Source organism: Uranotaenia lowii, chromosome 3 (genome assembly GCF_029784155.1).
Source record: "Uranotaenia lowii strain MFRU-FL chromosome 3, ASM2978415v1, whole genome shotgun sequence".
NCBI classification, from domain to species: Eukaryota; Metazoa; Arthropoda; class Insecta; order Diptera; family Culicidae; genus Uranotaenia; species Uranotaenia lowii.
The window spans coordinates 78,523,677-78,533,477 of record NC_073693.1 but is presented as its reverse complement, the minus strand read 5'-3'; the positions used below and the strand labels follow the sequence as shown (position 1 = coordinate 78,533,477).

At 39.7% G+C, this 9,801-nt stretch overlaps 1 pseudogene; it reads right to left on the bottom strand.

The window, feature by feature from the left end:
- Nucleotides 1-3,847: 3,847 nt before the first annotated feature.
- LOC129752317 (atlastin-like) lies at nucleotides 3,848-5,392 on the bottom strand (annotated as a pseudogene).
- Between the last annotated feature and the right edge of the window lie 4,409 nt (nucleotides 5,393-9,801).

Sequence of the window (9,801 nt, the reverse complement as noted above, 5' to 3'; positions counted from 1 at the left end):
TTAGCGACTTACATTTGGTTCTGCTTAGATGCTTCGGCTCTCCGGTTGCATACCTTCCAGGCGTTTATTAGGTGCGGGCAGACCTTGCTTGAGCCTCGAACAATCCCTTCGCCGCACCGTATCATCCTCCCACATCGGGTGGGCTGTTACTTCCACCGTTGAGTACGACAGACCTATCCAGTCCTCCACACTGCTTTCATGCATTGACACTGGACACCACCATTCACTTTTAGCACACGTGATACAGCTGACAACAGCTGCAATTCCGCGCACTTCAGCGCGTCCAAAGGACGTTCGATGTTCCTGTCCATTCTGTGGACTTTCTCTGGTGTTCCATTCTCTTGTCATCTGTTGGCCAAGCGATTGAGAGGGTATTTCCGCACCGGTGACCCCTTCTCGTACTCCGAACCACCGCATCGATCCTAGGGAAACGAAACTGTCCTCCTGCAGTTGGCTAACACAAAAGGGACTTCGAAAAACGTCTTTGACCACCAGTAGACACGAAAAAAAACCGGCAATTGTGTCCTCAGCTGATGAAAGGCGGTGACCCTATTGAACTTCGGAAGGTTTTCGAATGACTCACCCCTTTAGATCGGCACGAACATGTGCTCCGGAAGAGGGCGCCGAAACTTGCTTTCCTTGGTTGGCTGCTTGTCCGCCGAAGCACTAGGTAGCGGCGTCTGAATGTGCTTTCAGTCAACAGGGAAGTGGCGAGTTGCCCTCTCGGATATCGGAACCGGAAGTGCACAAGGTGGTCACTGGTGAATCTCGAGAGCTCGATCAAAAAGGGGTCCTGTCAGAAAAAGAGTTTCCGTTCAGGAATAAATATAACTTTGGTTCCAAGAAATACTCACGGTTTCAACACCTTTTCTGTAGACTTTGGGCAATTGCCTGTCTGGCTGTTTTTTTTTTTTCAATTTCGAACAGCTCGTAACTGGTGGCCAATCGGTGGAGCACGGCTAGAAAATACCAACTGTTTAATTAGGTTATGCAGGTGGAGCTGCCAACTTAACAAGATTTGTTTTGTTGTTTTTATTTTCCTTTCCGCACGCCAGACTCCGTTTTCTCAAAGTCGATGCGATTTTCTATACCTCGGTTTGTTTCGGTGTTATCTCCTTCTTGCTTCCCAAATAAAATAGCTTTCGCTCTAGCATGTATTCATGCTTTTGCTTGAAAGAGTAGGTGATTGAAGATGTTTGCAAATCTCGCGTAACATTTCAAAAGGGCAAATCTAGTACTTGATTCGATACGAGAAATACGAGAAACCACTTTTTGCTCATGAAAATCAACCAAAGTGGTGTTTTTTCGAAAAACTGTTTTTGTCAAAAATCGACTTTAAAATTTCAAAAATTACCAAAGAGGGGAAATTCGGATAATCGAAATTTTAATTTTGATGCTGAATGACTGAAATGCATTTTAAAATCAAAACATGCATTTGTGTATGTATGTATGTATGTATGTATGTATGGTTCCCCCATCGGTAGCAAGGTTCAGCCTATGTCTGTGTGGCTTGGCCTTCGAATTGCTTCTCAGGCTTCCACGGCCGATGGTTCGTCGAGGGAAGGCATCAAACCTTCAGAGACCTACAATGGTTGGCAATCCACTCCGCTTGCATTAGTCTCTTGAGATTAACCCCAGATGCATTCCCTCTGGAATATTTAGTTATAGGTATGTAGTAAGTTATATATGGAAACAAGTCTTACTTGTCGGCAACTATTATGGGATACGAACCCAAAAGTTTTTCTTGCCGATACCGGGAATCGAACCCAGTACGCCTGGGTTACCAGACTCGCGCCAGCTTATCCACTAGACCACATCAGCGCTAAATTTGGAATTCAAATCATGCATTTGACTATAAATTCGGAACAGAATGATGATTTTTGAATTTTAACTGTGACTCTGAATTATAAGCACAGAGAACAGACGTACAAGCTTGCCCACGAAACTTGTGTAAAATTTCCAGCGGCATTAGTTTAATTATGAGTTCATATATACGATTACGCCTTTTCGAAAACTGTACACTTGAAAATTTGATTTGTAACTTTTGAACGGCGCAATAGGTGCCACTGTTTAAAGTCAATTTTCAAGTTATTTTTTGGATGTCTGCATTTGAAATTTTACACACTTTTTTGAAGATTTTTTGTTCGAGCTTGTACGTCTGTTCTCTGTGTTATAAGTCTGCATCTAATTGGAGTTTTGAATTTTCAATGCCGATTCTAAATTGTAAATATGAATTAAATTCTTAATATGAATTTTGATTCTGTCTGGCTTCCTAATGCGTTAACAGAGTAAAAAGCAAACAATTGCAGGAACCAAATTCAATTTTATTCTCAATCTAGATTCTGAACATGGGTTCTAAATCTGAATCCTGAATCTGTGTTCTGAATTTTAATTTTGAATCTGAATACTGAAGCTGAATGTTGATTCTGAATTCCGAATCGGAATTCTGAATATGGGTTCTGAAAACTGCTTCAAAAATCTGAATTTGAATTCTGTATCAAAATCATAAATATGTATCTTATTTGGAATCTGAATACTGAATCTAAATTCTGATTCTGCAAACACATATTGCTTTCTTGAAGAATGTTTTCATCACTTATGTCGAAATGTAAAGAAACCTTGAAGCTATACAAATTCAAAGAATAAACATATTTTTTTATTAGGAAACAAAAATAGAACCCAAGATCTCGTATAACGCTAAGAAAAAGTTTTCTTTTCATGTACTAAGTAAAATATTTCTGCCTTGCGGTTCAGGATGTGTAAAGCATAAAACTTCTGATTAATATTGATTGAAATAAACTTACCTTTTAGATCTATAACAGCAAGTAAAAGTTGATTGTTCTTGTTCCGGTTACCTGTCACAGTCTTGGACGAAGCGGTCCAGCGTGCACCGATTGAAGTGTTCAAATTTTAGAATAACACAGCGGTTGCTGTGAGCTGTAGTGTAGAATTGGTACAAGAGTTCCTCCAGCTCTGAATGATTTTGTCTCCATATCTGACTTTTAATTCGTCTCAACCTTTAGCTTCACTGGCCAACAATTTGGTGCTGCCGATACATGCAATTTTGTAGTTTACAAAAGCGAAAGAGATAAAAGAACATACCTCTCATTTCAACTTTTCAACTTTTTTGCAATTATCTGAGTCAGCTTGGCAAGTACCGGGAAGCTTGGCAAAACTCGCATAAGAATAATCAGCTAAATGCAAATATGTATGTAAACCTTGGAATCTAAGCAAAACACCATCGCTTCGGTAATTTTGTCATGCCACTTGTGGCAAACGTGACGATAGATTTCGTTTGCTTGATTGCTCACGCGGAATTTTGTACTTAGCCTGGATAATTGCAGCACTCGCGACTGAATGTGCTCTAATCGGCATGTCATCGCATAACCATCTCCAACATAGCGCACAGGAATCTCCCGTAATGTGTGGCTTCGTTTTCGGGAGTAAGTGGTGTTGCAGAATATTCGATAGTAGCATAGGAGGGTAAACAAATTGACCGTCTTCAAGGCTGTGTGGCAAAGTTCAACGCATCCAAGGCTGTGAGTCTGCACCGCGAAAACAGACAAAGCTGCAGACTCGGGATAGGCACCAGGAATCATCTCGCTCGTCAGTCGATGCATGATCTTGTCGACGTGTTCCTGATGTTTCTTTCTCTCGTCCTGTGACTTGTCGATCAGAGAATTGTGGCGCTCCTGTTCCTTCTTGTTCTTCGATGCATTTTGTTCTTTGGAACCCATTGATGACTTGGTCAGCTGCTTTAGCTTGTTTACTTCCTTCTGATAACTCTCAATAGGAACTTGCAGATCACACATTTTCAGGGACCAGAAGGTAACCAAGAACTGGGGGCTTATTTATGTCTTCCCAAATCTTGGGCGGATGCAGCGGTCGCATGGATTCGATACATTTCGAAACAGGTGGCTTCCAGATATTTTGCCATTTTCTGGGAGTTTGAAAGTTTTCCGAGTTTTGATCCACCATCCGAAGCTGATCGTACTTTTGCTGTTGGAAAACAATAATTATGAATATTGTCTCTATAAATTAAACAAGATTCAACTTACGCTAATGGCATGGTAGAACATTGGTTTGTCTGGGAAAAAAACAACGTTCGAGTGGATTTGGTATTCTTGCAACATATTATGGATACTCGGCAGGCGGTCGGCATACTCCTCGACGCAGTAGTTGGATCCAAGGGACAGTTACAACAGATCGTTACTTGCCAAGTAATTGTCGTTGCGATGACTTTTTAGTTTAGTATTGCACCAATCTGTTCGGCTGTTTTTGCTTTCGTTACGCGCCCGGAACGTGGTGGATGCGTCATTGGAATCCAGTTCCAACTTTTCACGGTATTTTTTGGAAAACTTCTCTCCTTCCATCTTAGGTTTGCCAGAGTGATGTAAAACTTCTTCTTGATGTGATTATGTTCTGAATCCAGATGGTTTGAGTTCAGGTAAGGTTTTGCTCCACCGCAAACGTCTTCCACAAACTGGACATAGATTTCTTCAGCAGCCGCCACTGCCGTGAGATTATTTGCTTTAGACGTTGCAACGAGCATACTTTGGGTTCGGGCAGATCGTTTCCTTTGTAAATGGATGTATGATTTGAAATATTGAACTAAATCTCAAGTTCTGACCATTGATCTCTTTGACAATGAGGTTCTGTGGGACAAACAACATGGGAACCAGCTCCTTGAGATTTTTTCAACTCTGGGGTAATGTCAGCCAACGAATGTTTGATTCGTAGCCACGGTTAAGCCGGGGTGTGGCATGAGAAAGCATACAATTTCCGTGAAATCCTCCTAATGCACCAGCTTCGTACCAGTCTTCGGCTAGAAACTGAAGTCTCTGGAACAATTTTTGCCATTGTTTTCGCCTTTGTAAACGCTAGACGTCCATTTTCAGGGATAGCTGTAATAGAAGAGAGTTTAGCGTATCTACAATTCTAATTATTTAGTCATAAGATCTTTATGGACAGTACTCTACGCAAAAACTGAGGCACAATCCCGTGATGTGCTTGGGCTTTCGAAGGCACCCCGTGGCTCCATGAGCAGAATTGCCAACTTTCCTCCTTTCGGCATGTCGTGCAGAAAAATATCCGATCACATAAGTATACCGGTTGTGTCCCGTTCACTTCTACCGCGCCACAAAAATCGGGTTAGCGGCTTGTTTCCGTCATCCAATCAGGCTGAGGCAGCCTAATGGCATCCGTACTTTGAGTACATTAGCGCAGCCACAAATTCAGAAAACTTTCGCCCTTTCGAAAATCACCGGCTACCGATACAACACAGTTCGGTCCGGAACCTATTCCTAAACAATATTTCGTTCAGTGCATTTTCGTTTAACACAAACGTGTGGTCGTCTCCGGTTTCCAGCACTTGAACCGGTTTTCCTTCCATGGTTTCCGAATTACGGAGATTTTGTTCCTGTTTGAGCACTGTAACAGATCCACTCCGTTCTACTACCGGAGTAATTTTCTGTTCCAAATCTGCTCTTCGACTGCAATCCAGAATCGAAACTATACACCGGTTTTTCAGTGCAGGATGCAGGTATGGGAATCCCGTTCGCTGCGATCTCGTTTGCTCTCCAAGGCTCGCGACTCGCGCTCCGTGACAGCCTGCAGCTCGTATTCGTCGGCCGCTGCTGCAGTTAGAGCAGCTGAAATATAAAAAAAAAAACAAGTTATCGAACAGCTCTTATTCGGACAAAAATAAAATAACACCTCTGATCGATTTTTCTCGCCGTTTCTCGGCTTCTTTCTCGCGCTTCTGTTCGGCGGCTGCTTCTTCCCGTTCCCGTTCCCGTTTTCCACGTTTGATTTCCTTCGTCGCGGTACCGCTACTGCTTACGACGGAAGTCTCCCGAGTGGACGATTCCGGTGTTTCTTTCTTGATCCACCACCTTCGATTCTTATCGAGCGAAGCATTTCGATAAGATGGACCAAACCTTCCGGGGCCCTCGGCCAGACGCGCCAACAAATCGATTGTGTTGAGAAGATTGTTTTCCGTAAACACCAAATTACACACTCGTACACGTACACGTACACGCTCCTTTTTTTAAACTCAAAATTAAGTAGTTTTGGTTCAAAACAGCACTTCAGTGGCAGCCCTCAACTTTGAGTTTGACTGGGCAATCGCCAAACTAAGTTCTGAGGGGCATACTCAATACTAAGTTCGGCAGCCGTACTCAAATTTATCCTTTTTATTCGAGGGTTGCTTAGCACGAATTAAACTGCTAATGCTACGATGACTAAATGACAATTAAAAAAAAATTAGTTTTTTTTACGAATTTAAGTGAAAATGAATTTAAGTATTTTGTAAACCTTAGTTGAAATGTCGAAATTGTAAGTAATTCAAAACCTAAATTATGTGAAAGAAAATCGAACCATAATTACGTATTTAAGGCTCTAGTGAAGGTATTTTGTCGATGAAATCCTCAAACAGGTATCCTTTAATCGAAAAATTAAAATTGAAATTTTAGAAAAAGCCTTACTAAAAGCATATAAAAAGCAACAAAATCTGTTCTTGTGAGCGGCAAAAACAATTTTGTTTCGATAGAACGATTTGGAATCGCAACAAATTATTTTTAACTAGTTGCGAAATTATAACTGGGAGCTTAAAGAAATCTAAAATCTCTATCTGAGCACCGAATCTATATAAAGATACGGGTCTGAACCTCAAACCATTTCATTTCAACGAAATATCTCAACATAAAATCATCATCATTTAGAATTAAAATAAGCAGCTGACATTCAAGTAGGATTGCATAGAATGTCAGTTAACACAAACGATGCCTACTTTATGCTGTAATGTGGAACACTGTGATGTGGAAACCCTTAAATCGTTAAAGCAGTTAATCGCTTTCAACCAAGAACTAGTATTCTAGCGAAAGATTATTTTAAAACTTTACAGATGTCGATGACAAATTTTTTTTAATGCATTTTCAAATCAACTTTAATGTCAAATGACCAAAAGCTTCGTTCAACCGTTGGTAAAAATCGGTTTCAACTGGTATCGGTCAATTGATAGATGTTCAACGAGCCAATGTTTGATCGAAACAAGTTGGGTCGTTGTTCAATGGAGCAAGTGGAAACTAGTCGAAACCAATCCAGCTCGGCAGCAGGATTCGTTTCGACCTGGTAGAAATCGGTCGAAGTCAATCGGAAAGAGACAGATGATCAACTGTCAATCCATTTCTACTTGTTTCGACCCGTTTCAACCAAAGTCCATTGAACAGACTAAAAATTAACATAGAAAATTTTAAAATATACGAAATTGAAAATAGTGGATTAAAACATACGATTAGATTATCTGATGTTTCAATTTTACTTTCCATGAAAATCCAGCTTTTTGAAAAAAAAAATTGTTGTTGTAACAATGTTCTAATGATTTTTCTTTATTAAATGACCCCTGGAATTGAAATACTTCGTATGGACTAAGTACAGATTTCAAGCTAGGAAAATCTAGTTATTGATATTATTAAGTTTTTGGAATGGCTACTTTCAATATTTATATAACTTCATTTTAAGTCTAAGTGATATACACAAAAATAAAGAATTTAGTACTAAATAATAAAATGATTTATCTTTAACAAATATATACGTATATAAATCACAATAATTGAACTCAAATACCATATTTCGAATATTTACATACAATGATAACTTAAATTTTGAAAGCAACCTGTGCATTCAAATTTGGGAAGGTATATTACCTACAAAATTATTCTTTCTTATATCGTATTTTTTTTCACCTGGAGGCAAACTAGAGGCAACCTAGGTTCGCTCTAACTGCTGTCATCGTGCTCATTTATTGCTCGAGAGGCAACCTAGGTTCGCTCGAAAAAGGGACGGAGTCGCCCTGAGAAAAAAATCAGTTTTGCGAGAAGTTCACCAATACTCTCAACGTTGTTGTCAAAACATTAAACAGCTGTTTTTGGCTGAAAACAAAACAGTTGAAATAATGAACGGGCAAATGATTATTGCCGCGATTTTGAACCTCTCAGCCAAGCAAAATCGTACTATCTGTAGTCCAGTGCAATCCGGACACGAAAAACGGCAATCCGGATGTGAAGAACCGAATGAAGAAATCCAGAAGGGAGAACAAAATGACAGCTGCATGTAAACATTGCGCTCGTTCTCACGCACACCTACATATGGAATAACTCGAAACCCGAAACTTGCTTTTTTATTCTGACGGTTCCAGAGCCAAATCCGGAATCAAAAAAAAAAATACGCCATTAGTCTAGTGTTAGGCTCCCGCCAGCATCTCATTCAAAGATCCAGTCATTTCTTTACTACCAGCAGACAGCCTGCCTAGCCACGCCAAATCGTGACGCGGCATCCTGAACTCTCATCAACCTGTGGATCCCTGGCAGCGTGATCACCCATCAATCGTCTTCAAGGCCCCATTGAGCATCCACCCAGACTACATCCAGTTGGAATATTCTAAAGCTTTATGATTTTGCCTCCGTTAGGAGATGTTAGCAAGCCACAACAACACAGTCAGACACACCTGTTCTAACTGCGCGGTCGTCGGCCGCACCAAAAATGAGCCTCAACTGTAACCACCATTGCTACCAGCCACCCGAAGCCTAGTAAGTGTTATCTAGGGAAAGGAGTAGCAGTGGCAATTTACAGCCATACAGCGGACCAGGGGCAAACGAGCATCATTCACCCCGCCGAGACTACCGATTTACAGATGTACAGACTATATGCCAACATGTTGCATAAGTGATCGCTGTACGGTGTCAGTTTACTGCCCGCAACATTGTCGACATACGCGAGCATGTGATATCTGTCCGAAACATTATAAATCCGGACTGCAAAGCTTGATTGAGACTAGCGAGACGTACAAAGTAGCCTCTCTATCCCCGCGAGCTTAAAGCTCCGTTCATCAAAACCTGTTATAGATTGGGCAACTGATATTGACACAAAATTAAAATAAGTAATTTAATGAAATTGTCAACGAATTCGATTAGATTACACCATTTAAAAATCATTTGAATCTGATTCTGCAGCTACAACTAGAAAAGATAGGAACTAAAAATATAATTCTAAAAACAGAATCTGTAATTTGAAACCCGTTCATTTTAGTATAAAATCATAAAATCTCATGAATTAACCCCATGACATTATAATATGTAGAGGTAAATTCTAAATTCAAATTGAGGCGCTTGGGATCAAAGGGGTCAAGTGCCTAAATGATAGTTTCGAGAAAACGCGCTTCAAAGTTGGGAAAGTGCTCGGGTTCTCATATATTTTTCGAATTCGAGCAGTTTTAATTCAATCAAACAAGTGTTAATAAATTATAGAAAAAATCTGAGTTTTGCACCGTTAGGTATACTTAACTCAAAACTGATGATTTTGGCACTTGCACCCCTCTGATCCTGAGGGCCTCAATTATTCTATTTTTTATCAGAAATATGTACATTTTGAATCTTAAACCAGAATTTGAATTTACAACTGTGAATTACAATTCCAAAATCAGATTTGAATATGATATTATTATTTTGATATTATTTTGAACTGAATGCTGATTTTTTAATTTGAACTGTGATTCTGAATTGTGAGTCTGCATTTAAATTTGAATTCTATTTAGATGCTGGTTTTTGAATCCAAATTATGAATTATAAAATGTAAATTGAATTTGTATTCCGCGTATGGATTTGAATTCGTTTCATAATGTTAAGTTAAGCGAACAATTGGAGAAATCCAAATTCGAATGGTAATCGAATGTAATAGTATGAGTAATTGAAACTTAGATTAGTGTCATAACAATCAAAAAATTTTTTGAACAAATAAATTTTT